Source organism: Cavia porcellus, unplaced genomic scaffold (genome assembly GCF_034190915.1).
Source record: "Cavia porcellus strain 051 isolate PalLab524CR breed Dunkin Hartley unplaced genomic scaffold, mCavPor4.1 scaffold_18, whole genome shotgun sequence".
Taxonomy (NCBI): Eukaryota; Metazoa; Chordata; class Mammalia; order Rodentia; family Caviidae; genus Cavia; species Cavia porcellus.
Genome location: NW_026947501.1, coordinates 60,761,926 through 60,788,870, shown reverse-complemented (window position 1 = coordinate 60,788,870; position 26,945 = coordinate 60,761,926). Strand labels below are relative to the sequence as shown.

Below are 26,945 nucleotides of genomic sequence, written 5' to 3'. Positions count from 1 at the left end.
AAGAACAAATCCCTAGGAATGAACTTAACCAAGAAGGTTGAAGACTTCTGTAATGAAATGTATAGAACACCAAAGAAACAATTAAAGATGTTAAAAAGTGGAATGATCATCCTTTTTAATGGATTAGTAGTACTAAAATTGTTAAAATGGCTATAATACCAAAAATGATCTACAGATCCAGTGTTATCCCTATGAAAATACTAACAACATTCTTTACAGACCTGGAACAAATAATAAAATTTATATGGAAATGCAAAACATCCAGGGAGCAAAAGCAGCACTCAACAACAAGAGTAATATATGAGGCATCACAATATTCAACTTCAAATTATACTACAAAGCCATAATAACAAAACAGCATGATATTAGCATTAAGCCAGACATCTAGTCAAATGGAATAGAATAAAAGACACGAAAACAAATCCAAGCATCGACAGTGGTATCATTTTTGGGAAAGAGGCCAAAGACATACAGAATAGAAGAAAAAAAATGAACACTTCTACACTATTGGTGTTAAAAGACTAGTATAGTCAACATGAAATAAGTATAGGGAATCATAAAAATTCAAAATTATGAGGAGAGTAGAAAAATATACTGAATGTCTAAATGAAAAAGAACTTATTGAAGTAAAAGACACATCGCCATTATCCCCCTCAAAATACTCCCTTTCACTTTGAACACACTTGTCCCATCATTCTCCCGCTTTCCAACGCTGTTCTGGAAGTCCTTTCATCAGTGTCTTTTGTTGCTCTGCTGTAGCTGTCTTTATGTTGCAAATCAATTCTAAATCTTTGATGTCATTCTGACTTTAGGGGAGAGACAGCAGTAGCATGTGCAGATCCTATGAAAAAGGTGAATGTGGACACATCATGGTGTTTTTATAAGTCAGCCTTTCCACTGGATGACCCTCAGTGCTGTATTCACGTATTCTCTTGGTCATACTTTGTAAAACTTTGTAAAAGTTTAGCAATAGCGTCTAGGGTTGTATCTTTAGGATCACTTCATTTATAGAAAAAAATTTTATTTTTTCCTTTCTTATTTAAATGCCTTTTCTTTCTTTTTCTTGACAGATTGCTTTTGAGAGTATTTCTGTATGCTGTGGAATTGCAGGGGTGAAAGCGGTCATCTTTGTCTTAGATCTTGGAGGAAAAAACTTCATTTCTCTCCATGGATTATATTAGCTTTAGGCTTTTTGTAAATACATTTTATTCTGTTAAGAAAATTTTCTTTTATATATAAACTGTCAAGAGTTTTGCTGAGTTTCTTGACCAGCAAAACTTAGGATCATACTCCTGTCTGTGACTATGTCACTTAATAATATTACTAAGAAATGTTCTCTGTGGGCAATCTGGAATTCAGTTCTATGCTTTGCTTTAACTGACAATAAAGCCCCAGTTCTTGGAAGTCTGGATTCTGGAGACTAGAGGATGCACACAGTTCCAATAGGTCAGAAGCAGGACATCCAGGGTGAGCCCAGCTTTACAAGATGAGAAAGAGGCTGTTGGGCTTGTCAGGCTATAGCAGGCAGGCGTATGCTTGAGTTCTAATGAGTCAGGAAATGAGGGACGTATCAAACAGTGTAGATGAGCTGAATCCAGACTACAAGATATCAAAACCTTCAGAGAAGAACCTGTCATACAGGGGACAATAATATTAAGTGGTGACTATTGGCTCTGTATAATTGTACTCTTTTTGTTTTCTGTATTAACATAATAGCAGATAAGTTCTAAGATGTGTGAATTTAGCCAGAGGAACAAACAAATTGAGAAGGCATAGTTAAGGTCTAATAAAGACAGGGGGAGAGAGAGAGAAAGAGAGAGAGAGAGAGAGAGAGAGAGAGAGAGAGAGAGAGAGAGAGAGAGAGGAGAGACTGACATTTCTACAAAGTCTTCCACTAAGACTTTGGATAGTGAAAAATTTTTTTGAAAGAACCTATAAAGATATTCTTCCTGCTCTATTTAGTTCATATAGTCAAAAAGCTGGAAGTAATTCTAAGAGAATCATTAAGAATCCACAGAACTGTACTTCTATTCTTTAATCTAGTTCTGATTATATATTGTTTTTAACTTAATAATACCTTATGACTTTTTAGCACACTGTAGTTTTCAAAATGTTTTTACTAGGATGATTTAGTTTAATCTTTATAACAACACTGTGATACCTTTATTATCACTTTGTTGTAAATTCTTTTCAGCTCAATTTCACTAAGTATTTATTGAGCACCTCCTATGTGCCTGGCACTCTTCTCACTGCTGAAGTTTAACCTCAGATAAACAAATACCACCCAACTGAGAAGAGATAAAAGTTCCTTTTCGAGAGTTGGCAGAAGAAGGGGATTAGCTACTATCACTTGTGCTTGGTGGAACTCAAGGCAAGCAGAAGGGTGGAGAAGCTTTTGAGTAAAAATGAAATTTCAGCTGTGCCTGGATTGGAAGTTATGGGGAAGGTGAGGGGAAGCTAACTAGTAGCGGGACATCTTTTGTCATTGGCTATAGGAACCTTATTGGCTTTCTCTGGCTTGTCCTAAGCTGGAAGTAGGAGTGAAATTTAGGAAAGCTGTTATTTATTGATCAAAGCTTAGCTGTTTTGGGTAGCTCACTATAGATTTTATGGTTCAGTTATTTGACTGGTTTCTGCATGGATTGTGAGTCAAAGTTCTATATTTTTAGGTGGTTTGGCTGTTGTCTCTATATTCAGTCTTTCAGTAGTGTGGGTGACCAATGTATGGTGACACTAATGACCAAAGAAGAGGAAGCATCTTTCTGAGAAGGTAGGGCTGGGGGTTTAGCTGAGTGGTACAGGCACCTGCCTGGCAAGCATGAGGTCATGAGTTCAATTCCCAGTATCAAAAAGAGCAGATGAAGAAACTGAGGCAGAGAAGTTACCCAACTTCTCTAGAGTCATGAAGCCAGTCAGTAGAATACTCTGTTTAATCCCAGTTTTCCACTCTGCTCTGTTCTCCTGGATTCAGCTTTAGGAGTATATATTCCAGTTTGGGGAAGAATAAGTAGAGAGTTTTGTTTTTTTCTTTTTTTAATAGTAATGCAGTTGTGAGCAGGAATAAAAATTTCCTCTTTCATCCTGTACCTGTATAGCTGTAGGTGATGATCAGTGAGACCCTTTCTTATTCATACTAAAATTTGACAAAAGAAATCTGATACATTTGTATAGATGAAAAGAGACCAGGAGCAGGTCTCTACTCTTTTCAGGAATAGGTCTCCCGTTGGGTCTAGGTGAGTATTTTCTATTTTTCTGGGGATTATCATTATTGTTTGCTAGCTTCCTATATGTTCTCTTGATTCTTCTTTGATTTTAACATCTTCCTGTCTTACTCTACACCCACCTCCCATAGCCACCCTCAGGAAGTTTGACAATGATACTAACTACTCTTCTCTATTGTAGCCTTATATTATCTATCTTCATTATTTTTTTCACTTGACAAAAATTTGCTAGACAGTGACCAGGTGTAAGGTATTTTCTATTGTGAAAAGCACAGAGGTGAAAAATAAGTCTCTGTTTTCACATTCATACTGTTTTGGGAAGCAGACAAGACACAGATAAGCATATTTATATATAGATACATTGTGTATATCACAAGTCAAAGGTAAGATCTTGTGCGGTTGCTTTGGGCAGGATGGTCTAGGACAGTATCTCCATGAAGGTGATCTTTAAGCAGAAGCTTGAAGCTAAGGCAGGAGCGAGTCAAGGGAAGCTTTAGAGGTCCATCATTCCAGGTAGAACAACAGAAATGCAGTGATTTAGAGATAAGCAAAAGCTTGATGTAGTTAAGGAACAACAAAGATGCTTAATGGCCCACAGTGAGTTAGTAAGGGAACTTGTGAATCTGTTTATTTAACAAATAAAATTTTAACCTGAGGGGAAAAAATCAGTAAAAAGCAGAAGGAGAACATTTGTCTGCTGATCCCACTGGTTAAAGGAAGTACATGCAGTTAATGTCTGCTATTTTTGAAAATCAAGGATGTCTATAACTCTCCAGTTTACTGTTTCTTTTCAATCAGGAATGTTATGATACGTAAAATAAAACACTGAGAAAAGTCATCTTTCATTTTTGTTTTGTTGTGTTTTATGTCCATGTCCTCAGTCTTGACCTGAAACCATATAATACTCATGTACTTGAAATTTTGTATTCAATAGAGACAGGACAAGGACTATGAGAAGTTACACAGAATCTGGGAGATGCAAGCAGGTTGGCTGCCCAGCACCTCTTCCTTCTAACAGCAACACTGCCTTTTCATTGGAGAAATGCTCTCAGCAGTGTAGTCTGAAGAGCTGACATCTGTTTCTTAGGGGAGTCCTTCACCCTCAACCCTCAACACCACCCTGGTGTCTCAGCACAGAGGATGATCGTGTGACACACCGCTGGTTTAACCCACAACTGGCTAAATGTAGAATCTTCACTGATGTTTTCTGGACTTGACTTGAAAAATATCTGTATCATCTTGGATGGTCAAACCCATGGATGAGTTGGGTGTGAGATCTTTTAGTATTGGCAATGTTCTCATTCCTGTCTTGGTTATCTCCATCTTCAATTATATTTCCCTTTTGAATTTAGGTTGTCACTTCCAACTAAAAGAGCTCTAACAAATGCAAAATACTTTAAAAAAAGAAATCATTGTGAGAAGTGTGGTAGTACATGACTGTCATTCCAGTACTCAGGGAGGCCGAGGAGGGATGACTGCAAATTTAAGCCTACTTGGGCAACTTAGTAACTTGGTAAGACTCTGTCTGAAAAAAAATGTTGGAAATATAGCTCAGGGCAAATGTTTTAGGATTAATCTTCAACACTGCAATAAATAAATAAGTAAATAAAGAAGCATTTTGAGTTTGAGTGCATTATTTTCTACTTTTAAATTCACAAGTATAAGTAATGTATACGTGTTAGAAGTAATCCTTAGAATCGAGTAGAACGGTGCTTCTCCAACTTGAATGTGAAACACATCACCAGCACATTCTGTGAAAGTGCAAATTCTGATTCAGTAGGTCAGGCTGTGTCCAGATAGTTTGCATTTCAAGCTATCTCCCAGAGAATGATGATGCTACAGGTTTACAGTATGCAATTTGAGAAATGAGACAGACAGTATATGTAAGGCATCCAGAGCACAGGGCAGATGGTCAGAAAAGTGTGTTACATACACACTTTTGGGGGAAAAAAAGCTCAAGTTCCTGGTCTATTGTCTTACTTTCTGTGGGACACCCATAACTGTGGAGAAATGTCTGTGGAGACAGTTCATAGAGCCATGATTCTTGGCTCCAAGGACGAAATGGCATGATGGAAGGGAATAGTGGAGGAATGTTGCTCAGCTCATGGCAGCCAGGAAGCAGAGAGAGAATTGAGGAGCTGGGGAGATAACACCCTCCCCAAGCACATCCCCAGTGGCCCACGTCCCTCAACTGGGCCACCCCCTAAAAGTTCATTCAGTTATGAATCCATCTATGATTTACTCCATGCATAAGGATAGGGCCCCCAGGACCTAATCACCTTCCAAAAGCCTCTGAACACATGAGTTTTGCAGGATCTAAGATTTTAGATCTAACCCTTAATACCTATTGATGTTGGATTATTAAATGATACCTTTAACAGGCAAAACAGCTTACCACAAAGAATGATAAGGTTTACTCACCAGAAAAGCACATTTTTAATTTTCTTAAAAGATTTGATGACATGAATAACACATTGAAAAGACTCTCTGACAATCTGAGAATGAATTTTTACAGAGACTGCATGGTGCAATAGAAAGAATGATCGTCTTGAAACCACACAGCTGGGGAGTGGAAACACACTCTGTTACTTTCCAACTGTGTGTATCAAGAAAGTTCTAGTTGGATCACATGTACAATATGGGTAATTTTGTTTTGTTTTGCTTTTTCGTTGTTTTAAGACAGAGTGTCAGTATTTAGTTCAAGCTGGCCTTAAACTGACTACATAGCCAAACTGGCCATTATAGCAATTCTCAGCCTCCCAAGTGCTGGGATTATAGACCAACACCACCATGCCCAGCTATACTGTGGGTAGTGGGTAATTTTATGGTCAAATGTGCAAAGATGAAATTTTTTGTTTCTCTATAACTAGACTGAGTATATCTGATAAGCCTCCCTCTTTCCTGAAAATAAAATCTTATTAACAGAGGTAAATTGAGACATATTGACCTTAGAGTGTTTTGAATAAAATTCCCTCAAGATTCTTCCATCCCACTTCTTGTTGTATTATTTCATATATATGGTCCACGTGCTGGCAGAAGTCACCTATACTTTCACCCTTAGTCTTTCTCATTTCTGTGATGACTTCTGGTGCTCCAAATTGTGTACACTATATTCACTGTTAGTCTCTTTCCTGTAAGTATCTGATGCTTCTGGTTCCTAAATTTCAGTATCCTTTTTTTGTTTTTTACTGGCTGACCACGGTAGGTCAATCTACACACTCAGAAAATTTCAAGTTTTTCAAGAATGTATTTTATCTATATTTTATACAATTATTTAATAAATACCAAGTGTCTTCAATATAACAAGTGCTGTGCTGGGCATTATAACTACTGTCCCTAACTGTGCTGTAGTATTTAGCTCAGTAAGTGTTTAATGAAAGTTTGTTGAACAAAATAGATATTTGTTAACAGGAAAAACATCCAAAGAAAGAACAGAAATATTTGGGTAAAATTTGCCCCAAATAACGATACTCATTTGTGAAAAAATGTACAAATATTTCAGAATAATATCTAATATTTCCAAGAGCCAGTGAAAAATGTCCTGTGTGTCATAATGGGGCAATGAAGTTGTGAATTTAGAATATATTTATGATCTAAAGATGTCAGACTTTAGATATGAATGAAACAGTCCACAGTGTTAAACTGTGGTGTCTTTGAATTTACCTAAACCTTAAGTTACTTTTTAAAAATGGCACTAATTCCAATGCCTGATTATTCAGGTATGTGATATTCTCTTACTATAGCTCCTTTCTTCCCCCTTTTCCTTTATCTGGGATGCTTCAGTTCCAATGTACACATTCAGTAACTTGGCAGCAGCTTTGCTGATAGACAACAGGTGGAAGAGCATCATCGACACATTTACAAACACGGGACTTGTCTAATTGTATTGCTCTGACACTTCTGTCGCATGTATTCTTGAGTCTTGGAGCCTTTTGAAAAAGAAAGGATTAGTGCTGCTTGTTTTCACCACGGCTATTTAACTCTAGTGAGGCTGCCAGATATTGGAGTAGGTTATAGGTTAAGAGCAGGGCTGAAACAGGGTTTGCAGATTACCTCTGCTCAAGAAATATCTAACCTTGCATGGACATTTTATCTTCTTTTCCTAGATCTTGACTCTGACTGGACATGGACAAAAGGATATTTTTTAAGGCAGCTCTAGTTCTTTCTAATCTTCTTTTCCCCATAAACTTTTCAAATATTTAATGGCTTCTTATTGACAGAAAAAAAACCAATTGACAGTACAAAAACAATTTGTCCTTCTCTATTCTGTAAATGCTGTTATACTTTCTTCTCTGAGTGCACCAAGGCATTAACTTTTTTTAGAGTTCAAATTCCATTTTATTTTTCTGATAATAACATAGAAAATTTCAGCTTCCAAAGTTATTTTCTCATTTCTGAATTAAAAACAACACCCACACAACCCATTAAAAGACCCTCCTGGCCCTTAGCTGTATTTGTGTTCCCTGAAAAAAGTTTTAAGCCCACAGGGCAACAGGAAGATTAGGGGAAAGCTATACCTAACTCATCCTCTTAGAACTTTATTCCTTCTCACGCAAAGGTGGTAAATGATCATGAGACAGCCAGACATGGGGCAGGACTGACATGAGCTCTTAGAATGGACCTTAACATACAGGAGGGAAAGGACAAATTAGATTAATTGGTAGGTTACTCGAAATACTTCTATTTTTGTATTAACACAAGTATGTATATACAAGTACAATCAACTTTTCTTCAAATTTCAATGTAGCACCCATGATTACAATGCCAGGCTGGAAGAGGATCAAATATATCCCTGAGCCCCTCAAGGTACTTGCTGGTGCTGCCTGGAGTTTAGGTGATATAATGCATTCCTTCCAGAAGCACTGGGTAAGGGTTTGTCATAAACTACTTGTTGTGTATTAAGTCTTAATTTTCCCCTCTGTCTTGAATGAAATCCTCAATCTTGATCAAATGGCTAAAGCCCAAGCTGTCTAAAAGAGAGAGCTGGCTGTGCTACAAGAATTCATGTTTCTTTCCTCCTAAGTCCCATCTGTGCCCTGGATATCACCTGGAGAGATGGATGATTTTTGGAAGAGCAAAGCAGGGGCAAGCCAAGGACAAAGCACTGATGAGTCAAGCAGGAGCCTTCAGCAGGGGACAAGGCCTCTTCCTTGTTTTCTAGTATTGTTTCCCATAACTAGGAGGGGATGTTTATTTTAACTTTCTTTTTCTGTGCTTTCAAAGACTTTTTTTTTGCCAGAGATTGCAAAAGTTACAAACTAAGACCTTTTAGAAACTGCATAGTTGTCTATCTCTAAAACCTTTTGAGGGTAGCACCCTGAGACATTTGCTTCTCTCCCCAGGATAACATTTACAAGTTTAAGGTTATTTCTAATGAGCCATGGCTGAGAAGAAATAGGAAAAAAAAATCCCACATTTTTCACAGAGCTCCCTTCCCCCTCCCCAACATACACACAGGCATACATGCTGCAAATGGGAAAAATGTTTGAAATAGAGGCAGACTGTAATTGCTCAGGTTGGACTAGGGCCAGGATATTGGTCACTGGATTTTCTCTCTTCCCACCCGTTTCTTTTCTTCTCCCTTCTGTCATCTTTCCCCAACCATCAGGTGGGTGGGTGGGTTGCTGGCTGGCTGCTGGTTGGCAAGCAGAAATAGTTTGGGAGCAAGTGTTCTTGGGGTATGTTCACTGAAGGATGAACCAGAGCAACAAAGAACAATTTCTCTTTCAACGTTCAGCCAATTTACATCCAAGGAGAGCAGGTGGAGAGACACAATGCATAAAGGACTGTAGACACACAAGTTTAAATCTGAGTAGGTGATAGTGAGGCTTTCCAAAGTGAAGAGATGGAGTGTAGAAATTAAATAATACTGAAGAAGGATGAACAGGATGAAAAGTGTTTAGCCCAAAGAGCAAAAAAATAAGAGATCACTACAGAAAATAAATCACTCTGTTCTGAGGGGTATGGGAATAAATGTAGATGCCTTCAAAGAGAATGGATCTTATTATGAAGTGACCAAGAGGATAGCTAAGAGCCACGAAGCTGAAAACAGCAGAAGTGGAACAATTTACTTGGACTGCGTTTGTTTAACTAACTAGCCTTTGCCTGCTGTTAATGGGTACTATGTTAACCACCTCACATTGTTTCTACAAGAAAATTGTGCACAAAGATTATTTCAATCATTAGGGATACTCCCAGTAAGTGTTATGTTTTGTAATCTGGATTTCAACACTCAGTCTGTTACTGTTCAGACAGTTTAAGAGGATTTGTTCAATAAGCAGATATTTGTCTTGCAACAAGACTGTCTGGGCCACCTACAGAAGAAAGAGAACTAAACTCCTCAGACCTGCCCATGAGGCACTCTGGCAACTGACTGTCACAGCCCTGGTGTCACACACACATTGCAGATTTCTTTTGGTTGCTTGATTCCTTTGCTCCAACCACATGGCTTTCTTTATCTCCAGCATTCCCTGTCTGCATGATTCTGCGTAATATATTTTCATGCCTTAATTCGTGCTAGAAACACCTTTTATTCATCTTAGCCATCTATGTATATTATTTTTCTTTGAGGCTTCCCTTGAGGATGTGTATCCTGTAAAATACCTCCTTCTGAGATGACAGGATCTCCTGGTCAGGGTGGGAGGGACCTCAAAGATTGTCTATTAGAAGACAGTATTCAATAAACAGTGTACTGAGTAGGACACCATGGGATCTGCTATATAAGGCCCTCTATGAGACAATTAAAATTTGCTTCATAAGGCCTTGTGTTAGACAATTTATAGTCATTATTTATTTTTCATACCAATCTCCAAAGAGAAAAGTGAAACATAAGATATGAATAACTTCCTAGGACTTTATGAAGAATATGTAATTGATCTTGAATTATAACCAAAGTCTGCCCTCCTCCCATGCCTAATTGTATACTGCTGTTTTTGCCATTTTGGTTTGGGCAAGTTATTTCTGTCTTTTGAGCCATACCCATCTGTGGAATAGGATTAGAGATTATGCACATTAAGCACTCAGGACAATGCCTGTCAATATGAGTTACTTTCTAAGTGGTAATTAGGTTTTTATTCTTTATTTATTTTTTCCTTGCTAATCAATGTTTGGTCTTTGGGTCAGCAGCAGTCATCTGTGGCTTGACAGCTTGTTAGAAATGGAGACTCTTGGACTGGTCCCAGACTTACTGAATTAGAATCTACACTTTAACAAGACATCCATGTGTGACTGATACGAATTTAAAAGTTTTAGATATGCTGGACTGGCTCACGCTTACACATCCACGGAGAATGGAACTTTCTGCCTGTCTTTCTCTGTTATACTTTATTTAGAAATAATGCCACACAGAAATGTGTCAGTAGTACAAAGAATTATGTTTGCTTTTATGTGGTGTTAAGAAATTATAAACCATGTTCTGTTTTTGTGGTATTAAGAATGGTGCTAAGAAATTGTACACCGTGGACTGGGTGTGCTCGATGCCACAGGATTAATTCCAGCTTTCCCACTGTACATATTTTGCAGTTCCCTTCTCCGGTGGTGGGAAATCCGGCTCTGTTATCCTCATGAATTGAACATCTATGCCTGGTTTGCTCATCTATTCTTTCTTTATATGATTCCCAGCCCTTGCCTGTCAGCCTTCATCCTACCTGGTGGCCCTTGACCTCTTGAGGCAACTCTCTCTAGCCTGGAGCAGCTCTTACCCAAAGTTTCTTTTTTACACTGACCGATAGCTGGCTTCCTGTAGCTCCTTCTGCTCTTTCCTCTTCTTTGGAAGAGGAACAGCGTAAAAGTGCTCAGCCCTGGCCTTGACATGGAGACATCATTCTATACTTGTTCCTGTGACAGCTAAATAAATTATATAATCATCTCTTGCCTCAGTTTTCTCATTTGCAAAACTAAGAACATTATCTGTTTGCAAGTAACTGGAAGCTAAATAAAGCAAGAATATAAATGGCTTAGTAGGGTACCTAGCCCATAGTGACAGTAAAGTAATTCAGCTCTTCTCCACTCCTCTCCATCTTCTCCCTTCCTCTCTCATCTTCCTTCCTTTTTCTTTTAGTAAAACATTTGCTAAGCACCTCATCTATGTATCATAACAGTAAACAAAATAGATGTTGCTCATCTCACAGAGCTTACAAGATAGAAGAAAAATAGATTTTAAAGATAATTACATAAACATTCAGCTAGAACTTTTGTCTCATATATGTGTAGGGCCCAGGATACAGAAGTGGTCTACAGAAAGAAGAGCTCTGCTCCTGTGTAGTCATATTTTAGGGAACAAGAGAAACAAGAGATAAGAACAAATAATTAAATGTAGAAGATAATATCAGATACACATGAATGCTACCAAGAAGCACAAGCAGAGTCCAGAGCTCAGAGTGTGAGTGGCGAAAGGTTCCGTGAGATGGGGTTGGAAAGGTAGCTCCTGTGAGGGGACAGGGAGCCTGGGAGGCCATGGTAGGGTCTTCTGTGTGAAGTCACAAGATGTCTACTTTTTTAGGGGCTCTTTTTCTGTGTCTGTTAAAAAGGGATATTAATATTTGCCAAACTGACTTCATAACGTACATTGTGAATACCAATCAAGATGAAAAACAAGAATTTCATTAAAAGAAGTATTATTGTTGGTCTTATATCCAGCAGGCATTTGATAAAATTCTCGGTGAAGGCAGTGGTGAACAAAAGACTAAGATAATAAATGTGCCTGAGATGGCTTTTTGCACAGTCTTTATTACTCCTAGAATGGAAGAAAAAGAGGCACTTGGAAAAAGGTTTACTAATTTAAGATCACAAGAAAAAGAAAAGCTTTTTTAGCCACAGACATAATGAATTTTTACAACACATTTTCAGGAGGCAGGTAGACAGCATTTAAATGACTTGAAAAAAACACTTTAAATAAAGAAATAAAAAGGTTAACAATTTGAATCTGCCAGTGACATTTATGAGTTTCAGCCCCAAAGCTATTTTCTTCTTTCCTGAGGATCATCATCTTTGATGTATGCTTTGAGATCTCTGTTTCCTGGGCTGGACCACCCTGGAGTGGAGGTAGAAATGTGTTTCAATGGAGACTCATTGACCAGGCAGCAGCCACACCCTCTATGCGATTATTTCCTCTTCTTTTTACTTCTTCATCCCATGCATTGTGACTGTGATCATATGGACAATGTGATCTTGAGCCAAAGCTTATCTTACCTGTGTTCACAGCACAGCTGCTGTGTGGAGCAGATCCTGTGCTTCATAGACACCTGTGCGACTCTTTGGGACCTCAGAAACCAGAGTGTCCACTGATGGTGAAGAAGACAAGGGAAGCCTTTCACAATGTTCTCTCTCTGGGTAGCTCCCATTAGCTTTTCCTGACATTCTCTCCATTTCCTTTTGACCCATTCTATGTCTTGAGGGACTAACTCCTGTGGGTGACATCAACATGATGTGACTTCTTAGTTGGGCCACCTAACAGGTCCCTGCTGGGAGATGGAAAGACAGAATGAGGCTGCAGGAATTTCACATTCTTTTAAAAGTCACTCAGACTAAGTATGCTTTGGATGGAAGGTCTTGGTCTCTCAGGAAGGGCTTACCCTCAGGGCCTGATTTAGGTGGCTTCTTCCTCTTAAAGATTCCCAGGATCATACCCTCTGCGTATCTCTTTGGAGCTAGGATTGTTGACAGTTCATTTGCTGCAGTCAGGTCCAGGTTATTGAGCTATCCTAGTTTTCACACACCTGCCCTTTTGTGCAGAGTCCCTTTGTGAATAAATCTACTTCACATCATCCTATTGTAAGCATCCTATTTGTGTAGAATCTTGGTTAATACCAGTGTGATAGCTGTTGACTGGTAAAAGCTGAAAGCAGGCCCTGTCCTTAGAGGAAACACAGGGAAGTGGAAAAAACTTTGGTGTCAGATGGGTAGTGTTTGGATGACGTTTTGTGATATTCAAGTTTGCAGTTGTGCATAAATTTTATGTTTATGGCCCTCAATGATAAAAACAGGTAATGAATCTTTTTATAAATGCTTTTGTAATATGCTCGCACATTTTAGAGCCAAACAATTTGTAAGAGAAAAGGTCAAATGGGTTAGGAGAGGGACATAAGCTGGTGAAAAATCCAGGCATTTGATTTCATTCTTCCAGCATAAAAGCTTACAAAGAAAGGATGTGTTTCTTCTCCAGTCGATGACTTAGCCTTTCTGGTTGTAAAGTGCTTCTCAAACACCCAATCAGAGGAGGGCTCAGCCAACCCCACTGAAGTCACCCAGGCTGGGAGAGCTCAGGCTGCTGCTATCGGGAAAGTGGCAGGAATGATGAGAGATATTAGATCTTAGGTCAATTTGGGGTTCTATGACAAAAATACCACAGACTTGGTGACTTAGGCTACATATGCTTTTCACAGATGGTAGAGCTGTGAACCCCAAGATAAGGCGCTGGCAGATTCAGTAATTGGTGAGGGCTTGTTTTGTTTCCTGGTTCATAGAAGGCTGTCTTCTCACTATGCTCCCTCACATGACATGAGGGGCAGAGGTAGGGTCTGTTTGGAGTCTTTCTTAAAATGGCACTAACCTCATTCATGAGGGCACTGTCCTATGACCTAGTCACCTCCCCTCAAAACCCCACATCCTAATACCATGACATTGGAGGTTAGGCTGTCAATATAAACTTGGAGGGAAGAGGTGGGCACACACCTTCAGTATCACAGAAGGTAACTGGATCTGCAAATGTGGGTGATGTAAAAGGGCACCTCAGTCCCAAAATATCCCTTCGACTTGGAGCTGTGTGGAATTGTCCTCCTCTAGTTACCTGTTGCCACTGCTTTCTCACAAAATCACTTTTACTCCTTCTCACAGATGATTTGCTCTCTCTGGTAACCAAATAGGCTTTTTAAAAACAGAAGCAAAGGAGACTTAGAGAAGCAAGTGCAGTTATAGCCCCCTGTACCCTAACCTCTGTCTGCAACTTATTCCAAATCAACTTAAGAAAAAGCTGAACTTTTATGCAACTTTGACATATTTTCTAGCATCACCTAAGAATGCTATCCTAACTCCTTCCCACACTCTGCCCCCACCCGCTTCTCTTAATCTGAATCATTAACACTCACATACATCACATATTTCTATGGGCATACGTTGTCCTGTCAGCTCCTTAACAAAGGCATTCTCAGCACCTGCCATGTGTCAGGTTCTGTTTTAGGTACAGGACCCAGACCACAGTATTCATATCTAGAATCTGTTACTCATTAGCTGTGTGACCTTGCAAAAATTACTCAATGTTTCTGGGTCTTGGATTCCTTATCTGAAAAAGGAAGTATCTATAGTGTCAGTGAGGACTTGTGAGGATTTATTGTACCAAGGAGGCAGAAGTCCTTCCTAAAACTTGTCTTTTTAACCCAGTAATAAAAATTACATGGCTGATGGCAACCATTGCCTTCCAAGACCTTATAGACGGGTCATTATTTCCGTGTTTACCTCAGTGATGAAAGTATTAAGACACAAGAAGGCTGGGTACCTTGTCAAAGGTCACACTGCCAGAATGGATTCAAGTTGGACTTTAAACCTGGGACAGGTGAGTCCTCCTCAATCTGTTTTCTTCTTCATTGCTGTCTTATCAAGGTGGTGAGCCTTAAATCACTTCATACAGACTTTGGTTATTTGTATCATGTCCCTTTTCAATATGCAAACGTATCAGAACCAAAGCAGGTGACTGTGACCTCATTTTCGGTCATGACTCCCTGTGACCATTCCCTTTCTCCCCTTGAACAGGGATGTTGGGGCAACCATGGTCCTAGATCCATGTTTAGTAAATAAAGGAAACAGGAGATTCAAAGGCAAGCAAGCAGGACATGCATCTTGTTGCTTCTCCCACTTTGGGCTTCCCTGAGGGATAATTTCCTGTCTCTGTCACAGTATCTCCTCCTCCTCAGTACGGATTTGTGAGGTTGAGAAATGCACTTCTGTGCATCCATTTCTGGACAAAATGGGTGCGGTCATTTTTGTCTTGTATTTAGGGGCTTTCTCTTTATTCCTGTCACACACACAGGCCTCCACTGATTGCATCCTTGGTTGAAATTACAGTGTAGACACTTTACTTTTTCTTACCTCCAGAAGTATCTCTCTTTGGCAGTGACCTGAGCTGAATCTTTTATACATAGAAACAGTAAAGATGCTTCACCAGCTTGTGTTACAGTTCTACGGAATTTTCCCATTATCTTTTCACTTCCTAATGCAGTGTAATTTATGCACTTTTTGACCACTGCCATGCATTCAGCAAATATCTTTATTGGCTGCCCCTTACAATGCCTGGGTCTGTTTCCTGTGTGATGGCTATTAATTTAGATTTATCAGTATATAAGAACATTTTACAGACTCTGCTCCAAAGTTCATATATGGAAATAGGAATGTAAAAGATTAACACATTGAATTACTAGATAAGATAGTCATTTGTCCTTAAGGCTGCCTGTGCAATTTTAGTATACGTGCTGCTAAGCGAGCACAAGCTGCCTATTCAAGAGAGAGATACATTTTTACAAGATAAAATTCTAATCGTGAGCTGAGGAGTTCACTAATATTTCTTTGTAGTGTATATTACCATGGTATGGCAATTTGAAATAGTATTATTCCACAAAGCAATTATACAAGCCTGTATTATGAATGGATTAAATAGCCTACCTATCTTTCTGTCTCTCATACACATATTTATTTTAGTTTTTAAAATATATTTTAATAATCTGCAGATAGCCATGTAGAGATATAACTATAGCCATGTAGAGATACAGTGTGACTTCTGAATACACATGTGCTGATTATATCAGAGTAATTGGTATATTTCTCACCCCAGTCATATATCATTTTTTTGTGTTGAAAATTTGCAAACATAGAGTAACTGTGGGATCACAAATACTCTCTTACTGCTTCAGGTAAAATATGTTTTACAGAAAAGGCAGAGTCCTTGCAGATCTCTACTAAGATGTATCTGATAACATCTAGATTAGAATAGGTTTTTTAAAGTTTTATTCATTTATAATATTAAAACATTGTATTTTTCCTAAGCTTTGAATACAATATTGGAGATTTAATTGGTGGCAATGTATATTTCTTTGTGTGATTCACTGTTAATTAAATAAAGACAGTAACCTTTGATAAAAAAGCAGGCTTAAAAATCTAACATAGTTCGCACCAGATATTGTTTTTTTGGCCTGGACGAGGAAGTTAGGAAGGTTCTCATCAATATATTTTTCATGAAACTATATGTGCAAGAGTAGCGTCTGGAGGTGTTTAGAAAATAAACTCTCTCTGAGGAGTTCTCAGAAAGTTGGCTTTAGATCAACACTGCCTCTGGGTTATCCTCATCAGGTACCAACAGAGGCATGCAAAGATTTGAACAATAAAAACAAGGAAGCTGAGTATGATGGAGACATATGAACAATTCTGCCCTGGTGAAAGAGGAAAATTGCTTTCTTCCATGTCAAGAAGGGTGGCTGGCCCTGGTAGGGATGTAATAAATATTTATTGAATTAGTGTAGATATACTTGAGGAATGCTGAAACCAAAGTAGTCTGGGATTTCTTAGTCTGTTGATCACAGATACTTGTGCTAGTTTCTTCCGGGAGAAATTACATCACTGGAATGAAAACCCTAAAATGATCTTTGGTAACCAGTTGGTCCTGTGGGGTGTGTGTGTGTGTGTGTGTGTGTGTGTGTGTGTAGCACTGACATGCCCTCCAGATTACTTTAGGTGATCAAATTACTCAGTTTCAATACCAATGAGGATTAAATGTGTCAGAATCAGGACCTGTCTTTCTTTGTCAGCTGATGGATTCCTGTTTGTTGCTTACATCATTTGCCACTTTGCCTAGAGAAAAGGGTTAGGGTCTGGGGAAGCTTGTAACAGGTGTAGTGTATGTTCTTGTTTTTTCTAGTAGCAGATGGTGCTGAAAGTCGATCATCTCTGTGGGGCCATTACAGGATAAAGCACAGGAATAAGTAAGCACAATGATAGATCCTGGCAAAGACAGCCAGGTCTTGGGGTCAGCGCCATGTTTTAAAATGGTACATATACACGGAGTGACCTTATCTATCAGCACAGAAAGACCTATTTAAAACTCCAGTTCTTTCCTTTTAATTTTCTTCCATATGAACACCCCATCAACCGACCCACTTCTTATTAGAATTATAGGTAATATATTTTAAAAGATCTAAATAAAGCAAAGTTCTTTCTGACAGTTCTTCAGTGTTTAGTACTAAAAGAGGGGAGGTCATTTTCCTTGAAGCCCCCAGCAATTTCTATTTTTATTTTAATGGATTTTATGGGACCTGTTCTTTGATCTTGCCCTCTTAAAAACCAAAGGAGCAAAGGAGGGTTAATTCTAGCAATTCTATCTTAATGTACCTCTGCTATTTTGCATGAAGGACATGGCATGAATATAATTTAACCTGGTACTGGACTGAGGATATGATTATTTTCTTTTGTTCAAGGGTAATTTTCACCTTCCCTGGAAAGATGAAAGCATATACTTTCAGTATGTATAGATATACATTTGTGTATTTGAATACATGTTTAAATTTGACAATGCTAGGGAAGTATTTCAGCAGTACCTAGGCTCATCTTCTTGCTCTCCTTGTTTAAATTTTATTTGGTAATATCTCAGCCTCAGCAGTATTTGAGGAATAGTGTTCCCTTGGCTTAATGCAATTTTTTCCACATGATATATTCTTAGACTGTCCCTTGTCTTCCTTTCACTTGCTGACAATATTGTTTAGTCCAATTGGGGCTAAAATGCACTGAAAGCTTGTGCATACCATCTCTACATTCTCCCTGGTTTTTTACACAGCTATGTTAGCAAGAGATTCTGCCTACCAGGTTGGTTAAATGACCTTCATCCCCTTTAAAAAAAAACAAAAACAGAAACAAAGAGGAAAGCATTTTGTGATTCCTTTGATGAATAAAAAGTTATTCACAGATGCAAGCTTATCAAACCTATTAACATTTCCCAAAGCATCTGAGTGTGCATATGTATGTATGCACGTGTGGTTTGTGCATATCACCATGTACCTATAATGAGATTTATTTTCTTATTTCTCAATGGTATAATTATTGATGCTTCTTAAAATTTCATTATCCATTTGAATCTAAGATCTGCAGAAATGTTTTATTTCTTATATTAAAACTATTTAATGTAAGCACTTATGAGGTAGCTTTTATATGACTAAACTATACATTAAAATAGACATTTGAACTATGTTTAACCTCTGCAGTGCAAACATCTGTGGGCCCCAGAGGGTTAATTTTTGATTGCCTGCTTTACCTGCATCCTCAGAATTGAAAAAAGCCTGCATAAAAAAGAACAAAAACAGACTGTCTTTGTGATGTCACGTGCATCTGCCTCTAAATTTCAGTATGTAATGTAAATGGCAACAAGAGAAATCTCTCTTGAACTGGGATAATTCCAATTTAAAGCTCTAAATTAATTATCTACAGCTTTTACAATTTCTCAAACACGGTGTAGCCTGTATGGGTGGTGATGGGGTAGAAGGCTGCAGGAAAGTCATAAGAATTTACTAAATTAGTAGAATACCTGTGTCATTCCCTTCCTCCCAATTTGACTAAATTGCCAAACAACAATCTCTGGAGTATAAACAAAGTTAAGATAATGAGTTTTTTTTCCTAGAAAGGAGCATTCAAAGAGGCAAAATTATTGTAATACTGACCATACAGACTAAGCTTATAAAATGGAAACGATACACAGTACAACTGAGCACCACATGAAAGAAAATTTTCACTTTAGTTGGATAGCTTAATATAAATTTCTTTTATTGTTTATTGTGTCTAATTAGCCTTAGCTTCATTTTACAGGCAATATTTAATCCTTGGTATTTTTAATTTATCTTTTCTTAATGTTATCATTTTACATCGGGTACAATTACTCATTCCTGTCTAGTAGGAATAAATTTGCCCAGGAGTTACAGCAAGATAAACATTGCTTAGAAACCATAATTTTTCTATTGTATTTGTCTAGTTAATAAAGGCAGGTATTTTATTTTTCCCTGGTGACCACTTGTATTTTGTTCAGTAATTAAGAAAGTAAGTCGGTGCTTTTAGATTTTAGCCTTACTAGACCCTCAGCAGATTTGCCCAGTGTGCCAGAAACAGTTTTATTAGGTGCTGAGAAGTTACAGAATAGAGTGAGATAAAACCAGGCAGGATTCTAATAGTTCCATCTCAAATTAGTATCAATAATTCTACAGATATCAACTATATCAAATATATTCTTGCTGGTAATAATCTGCAGGTTTCTTTTTAGTGTGTATATTTCAGATTTTCAGAAACACTTCTTTTAGCCACAATGGAATGAATTAAGAAACGTGTGTCATCTCTCTATATATTTATGCATACATTTGCCCATAGGGAAATATGCATCTTTGCTGTCAAATGATTGTTTGAATTCTGACTCTATGCTAATTAGCTGCATGGTCTTAGGCAAGTTATTCAACATCTTTTAAGCCTTTGTTGTCATCTCATCTACCGGGAATAACGAGATTGCTTACCTGAAATATTACTGTGAGCACTAAATGAGACAATACATTTAAGGTACTTTGTATATATAGTGTTTAATAAGAACTTGAAAATTTTAAATTATTATCATTGTTAAAGTGTATTGATATGTAGACTGTGTATTGGACAACGAAGCCGTGATGCTTAGTTTTGCATAATTTGTGAACTCATTGTACTGACTGTAGTTTTATTTTATCAATCCGCAGCACAGTTACAAGCTATCCTTGTGAGGTGAGATTTCCTGCTTTGTTCTATTCATGTTTCCAAGTTTCCACCCAGATGTTTCCTCTTCCTGGAAGCATCTCCTCACTCCACTCCCTCCAGATGGAATCTTTTATCCTACATAGCCAACACTCTCAACCTATCTCCTGAAGATTCTGTTATTGTAAGTGTATTATAATCGCTGGTGTCCATGTCTTCCTCTCTGGAAGGCAAACTTCATGCATTATTTTCCTTGGCATCTCTACTACTCTGTGTACATGTGGTCCCAGAAAGAGATGGATAAATGCTTCCTGAATAGATAAGATGCCATTATTTGGGTACAAAAATACAGATCTTTAAGGATGTTGTTCTCCTTACATAATTCTTACTTCTTATGTTGTCTTTATGCTTTTATCTTTCATTGAAGTGTTCTTCAGAGCTCATGACATATCTTTCTAAGATGTTATTTTATCAAGACAAAAGAATTGTGTACTGAAAACTATAAAATGCTGCTGAATGGAAATTAAAGATGACACAAATAAACAGAAAGGCATCCCATATTCATGAGTCGGATGACTTAGTTGTGTTAAGATGACCATGATACTTTGATTGTTGACTTGTTTGGATTAAAGGCGCTTGCCAGGTTAGTAAAGTACTAACCTCTGAGTGTGTTTGTGGAATGTTTCAAGAGAGAGCTGGCATGCAGGCCAGCCAACTGGGTGGAGGGAACCTGCCCTGATTGTAGGTGTCACCATCCAATAGACTTGCAAAGAAGGAAAGAAGGAAAGAAGCCAGCCTGCAGTTGATAAGCTCCATTCTGCTAGATTGAATATGACTTTTGTTACTGCTATCACCTGTGGACATCAGACTTTAGCTTCATTTCTCCTTCGTGGTGGACTCACACTTCTAATCCCTTAGTCTTATTTGTTTAGCCTTCTGAGCACTGCATCTTTTGTTCTGAGACTTGCGACTTCTTGGACAGAGCAATTACAAGGTCCTCTGTCTTTCCAGCATGCAGTCAGCTATGGTGAATTATCTCACTCTGGTTCAGTAACTCTTGCATAGCTGTACCATGTATATGCATACTGTTACACTAGAAAACCTGAATACATATACTACCTACAGTGTTCTACAGATTCTATATAATCTCTATCAAGATCTCAATAACTTTTGCATTGAAATAGGAAAATTTATCCTAAAATTTATATGAAGTCTCAATGAACGTCGAATAGTCAAAAACATTTTGGAAAAGAATAGGTCTGATATTCCTGATTTCGAAGCATTATGAACAATAACAGAAACACTGCAGTACTGTCACACAGACAGTGTGTGACAGTGGAAGAGGACGGAAACAGCCTCCTATGTATGATGAAAGGATCTTTGACAAGAGAGCCAAGAGCACTCGGTGGGGAAAGGAAAATCTCTTCAATACATAACAATGAAAGAACTGGGTAGTTTAATATAAAAGAATGTGAAGTTGGACTCATTGTATTCTATACACAAATATTAACTCAAAATGAATTATGAGTATGGCCATCGTGGTGTATGCTTATAATCCCAGCACTTGGGAGGCTGAGGCAGGAGGACCACTGCAAGTTCAAGGATGGTCTGGACTACACAGTGAAACCCTGTCTCAAAAATAAAAAAGGTTATGACCTAAATACTGAAATTATAAAACTCAGCTGAAAACATAGGGAAAAACTGGACTTGGCAATGTTTTTTTCAAGAACATAGAATCCAGAAGAAAAATAGGTAAATGCAACCACATCAAAGTTTTTTTTTTTTTTTTTTATTTAAGAGGAAAAAGAGAAAAACACAAAACAAACCAAAGCGGCGTAAGGGTACACGCAATACAGAACTACAAAACAAAACAAAACAAAACAAAACAAAAAACCATAACAGTAAGAAATTACCTGCTAGTAGATTACACACTATTTTCTTGAAAATAGTTCCTCAAATCACAGTATCAAAGAACACAAGGTGGACATTCAAACAGGGAGACTGCAAACAGCTGTGTTCAATGTTCCAAAAACATTGATAAAGTCAGCTATTTAACACCCCCAAACACACTTGCTGTTATATCCGTTAGAGCTCCTTTTCTTTTTTTTTTTTTCCTCTCTTTTTTACAACAAAATTTACACATCTTGGATTTTATTACTCCTTAGTGCTTATTACTTTCTTTGGGGGGGGGGGAAGAATACAGTCAAATATGGCAAAACAAAGCTGTCAGTCAATACCAAGGATAGACGTAGCACATGGTGTAGAACAGAGTACAAGTTTATCAACAATGGTTATCAACGTTGTCCCTTGTTTCCTTAAAAAGAATTGTCTATCTTATTAGATATTATAAAGTTGGACAAAACAGTAGAGAACAAGACCAATAAAACTTAGGCGTTGTAAACATTACAGGACTTCCAAAGAAGACAATAGTCAAACCAGAATGGGTATCTTAGTGAATCTTATTGTCTTCAAAGTAGTTGCCTATGTCTTCAAACTTGATACTATCATATAGAATGGAACAGAGTCTAATCAGTCAAAACAAGATCGTGGGAGTACTACAGGACTTCAAAACAAGTTAATAGGAAATCGAAAAGAGTTACTATTTATATATCCTAATTTTTTTGAATTTTTTCTTTAATTAAGACAAACATAAGAAATGACTAAATAATTTTTTTTGAAACAATAAGGGGGAGATTGAGATAAAACAGGACATAACAATATAACAATAGAGGTCACAGCATGACTGTTTCAATAACCTAGTACTTCACCACCTTATAACCTGACTTAATAGTAGTTACCATAGTGTCTTTTTCCTTGAATATTTGGGTAAAACTTCATATACTCTAGCTTCAAATATTTTCATATCAAGAAGCCCAGAATAAAGCCTTTCTAATTAATAAGTGAAAACTTTATAAGGCTTCAAGGCCACCTAATGGGGAATCATGATTACCACATATTTTTATATATTTGAATCATTACTTACATTAGGGAAACTATTCGGTATTCACACATGCGAGATTGATTTATTTCACTTATGAGTATGGTCTCAAGCTGTGCCCATTTATTGATAAATACCTCAATGTGATCCTTCTTTATAGCTGAATAATACTCCATTGTATAGAAATACCACAACTTTTTTATCCATTCCTCAGTTGATGGGCACTTGGGTTGTTTCCAAGATCTGGCGATTACAAATTGTGCTGCTATAAACATAGGTGCACATATATCACTGTGGTATGATGCTTTCAGTTCTTCTGGGAATATGCCTAGAAGTGGAATAGCTGGAATAAATGGGATTTCCAGTCCCAACTTTTTGAGAAATCTCCAGACAGATCTCCACAAAGGCTGTACCAGTCTACACTCCCACCAGCAGTGCAGGAGAGTTCCTTTTTCCCCACAGCCTCTCCAGCATTTGTTGTCGGTTTTCTTGATCCTGGCCATTCTTTCAGGAGTGAGATGGTATCTCAGTGTGGTTTTAATTTGCATTTCTCTAATGACCAATGATGATGAGCATTTTTTCATGTATTTATTTGCCATTTGCATTTCTTCATCTGAGAATTGCATATTCATCTCAGATGCCCATTTTTGGATTGGATCTTTGAATTTCGGAGGTCTGAGTTTCTTTAATTCTTTATATGTTTTAGACAAGAGGCCCTTGTCTGAGAGAGAGTTCACTAAAATCTTTTCCCAGTTTGTGGGTTTTCTTTTCACTATGCTGGAGATTTCTTTTGACATGCAGAAACTTTTTAATAAGAAGTGGTCCCAGTTATTGATTCTGGGAAGTATTTCCCGTGCGGTTTGAGTCCTGTTCATGAATTCTTTACCTACTCCTATGTCTCCAAGGTTTCTACCTATTTTGTCTTCCAATAGATTTAGTGTTTCTGTTTTAATATTCAGATCTTTGACCCATTTACATTTTAATTTAGTACATGGTGATAGACATGGGTCTAGCTTTAGTTTTCGGCAAATGGAGAGCCAGTTTTTCCAGCACCATTTATTAAAGAGACTGTCGTTCTTCCAGTGAACCTGCTTGGCTCCTTTATCAAAAATAAGGTGGTTGAGTGTGTTCGTAGTTGTGGTTGTATCTTCTAATCTATTCCACTGATCTTCAGCTCTGTTTTGATTCCAATACCATGTTGATTTTACTACTGTTGCTTTGTAGTATAACTTCAAGTCAGGGATTGTGATGCCTCCTGCTTTGTCTTTGCTGCTTAGAATTGCCTTTGCGATTCTAGGTCTCTTCTGGTTCCAGATGAAATTTAGGAGTGATTTCTCTAGATCTATAAGGTATGTTGATGGTATTTCTATTGGGATTGCATTGAATCTGTATAACAGTTTTGGGACAATGACCATTTTCACAATGTTTGTTCTTCCTATCCATGAGCAAGGGATGTCTTTCCATTTTCTGAGATCATCTTCAATTTCCTTTTTCAGTGTATTATAATTTTCACTGTATAAGTCTTTCACTTCTTTCGTAAGAGTAATTCCTAAATATTTCATTTTTTTGCTTGCTAATGTGAATAGTCCAGTTTCTCTTATTTCCCTCTCTGTAATTTTGTTGTTCGTGTATAGGAATGCTATTGATTTCTGAGTATTGATTTTGTATCCAGCCACATTACTGAATTTATTTATTGTATCTAAGAGTATTTCAATGGAGTTTAGGGGGTCTTCTATGTAGAGTATCATGTCATCTGCAAACAATGATAATTTAACTTCTTCTTTTCCTATCTTTACCCCTTTTATTTCTCTTTCTTGCCTAATTGCTCTGGCTAGTACTTCCAGTACTATATTAAATAGGAGTGGTGATAAAGGACATCCTTGTCTTGTACCCGATTTTAAAGTAAAGGCTTTCAATTTTTGGCCATTTAGTATGATGCTGGCTGTTGGTTTGTCATAAATGGCCTTTATTATATTGAGGTAAAGACCATTTATTCCAATTTTCTGTAAAGTTCTTATCATGAATAAGTGTTGGACCTTATCGAAGGCTTTTTCTGCATCTATAGAGATGATCATGTGATTCTTATTTTTGGCTTTATTGATATGGTGGATTACATTTATTGATTTGCGTATGTTGAACCATCCTTGCATTCCTGGGATGAATCCCACCTGGTCATGGTGTATAATCTTCTTGATGATTTGCTGGATCCTATTTGCCAATATTTTATTGAGGATTTTTGCATCTGTGTTCATTAGGGAGATCGGTCTATAGTTCTCTTTTATAGTTGGGTCTTTCTCAGGTTTTGGTACTAGAGTAATATTTGCTTCCAGGAATGACTTAGGAAGGATTGCTTCCCTTTCAATTTCATTGAATAGTTTGAGGAGTGTCGGCATTAGGTCTTCTTTATATTTCTTGTAGAATTCTGCAGTGAATCCATCTGGGCCTGGGCTCTTCTTGGTGGGCAAGGACCCAATTACATTCTCAATTTCATTAGCAGAGATTGGGTTATTCAACAGTTTTATATCCTCTTGATCTAGCTTTGGTACTTCATATGCTTCTAAGAATCTGTCTATTTCTTCTGTGTTATCAAACTTTTGAGAGTAGAGGTTTTCGAAATAGGTGTTGATGATCCTCTGTATTTCTATTGGGTCTGTAGTGATTTCTCCTTTTTCATTTCTTATTGCATGAATTTGAGCTTTTTCTTTCCTTTTTTTAATAAGGTTGGCTAGGGGCTTATCGATTTTATTTATTCTTTCAAAGAACCAACTCTTTGATTCGTTGATTCTTTGGATTGTTTTCTTAGTCTCTATTGCATTGATTTCTGCTCTGATTCTTATAATTTCCTCTCTTCTTTTGGCTTTGGGCTTGACTTGCTCTTCTTTTTCTAGCTGTTTGAGGTGTAGCATCAAGTTATTTACTTGTATTCGTTCTGTTTTCCTGATGTGGGAACTCAGTGCAATAAATTTTCCTCTCAGAACGGCTTTCATTGCATTCCACAGATTCCGGTAAGTTGTATCTGCATTTTCATTTTCTTTTAGGTATTGTTTAATTTCTTCTTTAATTTCTTCTGTGACCCACTGATTACTCAAGAGTGTGTTATTTAGTTTCCATGTGTTTGCGGAATTTTTGCAGTATCCTTTGTCATTAATTTCTAATTTCAGAGCGCTATGATCCGATAATATGCAAGGGATGATTTCAACTCTTTTGCATTTGCTTAAATATGTTCTGTGAGCTAATATATGGTCTATTTTAGAAAATGATCCATGTACTGCTGAGAAGAATGTGTATTCTGATGTTGTTGGGTGGAACATTCTGTATATGTCTATCAAACCCATTTGTTCACAGGTGTGATTCAGTTCTGTTATTTCTTTGCTCATTTTCTGTCTGGTTGATCTGTCCCTTGGTGTCAGTGGTGTATTAAGGTCTCCTGTTACAATTGTGTTACTGATAATTTGAGTTTTCATTTCTGTTAATAATTGTTTTATATAACTGGGTGCTCTGGAGTTTGGTGCGTATATATTTAAGATAGTTATCTCTTCCTCTTGGAGTTTTCCCCTTACGAGTATGTAGTGACCTTCTTTGTCCTTTATGGTCATTGTTGGTTTAAAGTTCACGTTGTCTGCAAACAGAATGGCTACTCCTGCCTTTTTTTGGATTCCTGCTGCATGAAGAATTGTTTTCCATCCTTTGACTTTCAGTCTGTGAGTATCTTTCTGGGTTAGATGGGTTTCCTGTAAACAGCATATGGTTGGATTTTGTTTCTTGATCCATTCTGCTAGTCTGTTTCTTTTGATTGGTGCATTGAGACCATTTACATTAATGGTTATTACTGTTAAATGCTGGTTAATTGTAGGAATGTTATCTCTCTGCTGTTGCATCTTTATCTTTCGGTTCTGTTTAATTATTTGCTTTGCTTAGTGGTTTTTTCCTTTGTGTATCTAAACTGTCTTTCAATATTTTTTGCAGGGTTGGTTTGGTGTTCATGAAGTTCTTCAGCTGTTCTTTGTCATGGAAGTATCGTATTGCACCATCTATTTTGAATGATAGTTTTG

General features: G+C 37.5%; 1 long non-coding RNA gene across 2 annotated transcripts in view; it reads left to right on the top strand.

Annotated features, from left to right (window-relative positions):
- The window catches only part of LOC134471389 (uncharacterized), a 108,983-nt gene extending 104,155 nt beyond the window's left edge, over positions 1-4,828 (top strand). For both annotated transcript variants that reach the window (XR_010040843.1, XR_010040842.1), the window contains one exon: positions 4,156-4,828. This is a non-coding gene — a long non-coding RNA (uncharacterized LOC134471389). The remainder of the gene's footprint in view (positions 1-4,155) is intronic.
- The last annotated feature ends 22,117 nt before the right edge of the window (positions 4,829-26,945 follow it).